At 39.3% G+C, this 570-nt stretch overlaps 1 protein-coding gene across 2 annotated transcripts in view; it reads left to right on the forward strand.

The window, feature by feature from the left end:
* The window catches only part of LOC107717997 (uncharacterized), a 12,014-nt gene that overhangs the window by 9,962 nt on the left and 1,482 nt on the right, over positions 1 to 570 (forward strand). The gene's annotated exons all lie outside the window — the stretch shown is intronic.

Consider the following 570-nt stretch of genomic DNA (forward strand, 5'->3'; position numbering starts at 1 on the left):
TTGCAGATATTGTTTATGCTCAAACAGCAACATTACACACTAACGTTAAAAAAGTGAAGTCGCAATGAACCACCCCTTTAATGGTTGGAAAGTCATGTTGTGCATAGGCCTGGGCGATAAAACGGTATCGATATTTATCGATGGTACTCCTTCTTCGATAACGATATAAAAAATGTTCGATATAGTGCACAATATAGGCACGTACTATGAGTGACGCAGACAGCACACACAAACATGAACATGAGTGCTGTGCCTGCCTGTGATGGAGATTGTGAATAAAAATGATGTAAGTGACGTTGTAGTTTAATGTTTTGTTAGCCTAGCCCACGAGACGCGCCACTGCTGCATTATTCATTCAAAATATTAGAGAAATATAGTAGCTCAATGCTTAGAAGATCCTGATTAGGTTAAAACCGAAACCAAGCAATTCAAGCAGAACGCATATTCAGTGCATTTTCTAGACGGACAAATATGACTGCTGCACTCGCGTCACACAAGAGATGTATAGAAAGCCACAGTTTAAACTTTTAGAAAACACGTCACGAATTTGTGGAGGGTTATTCCTTTTCA

Source organism: Sinocyclocheilus rhinocerous, unplaced genomic scaffold (genome assembly GCF_001515625.1).
Source record: "Sinocyclocheilus rhinocerous isolate Xijiao unplaced genomic scaffold, SAMN03320098_v1.1 scaffold843, whole genome shotgun sequence".
NCBI lineage: Eukaryota > Metazoa > Chordata > Actinopteri > Cypriniformes > Cyprinidae > Sinocyclocheilus > Sinocyclocheilus rhinocerous.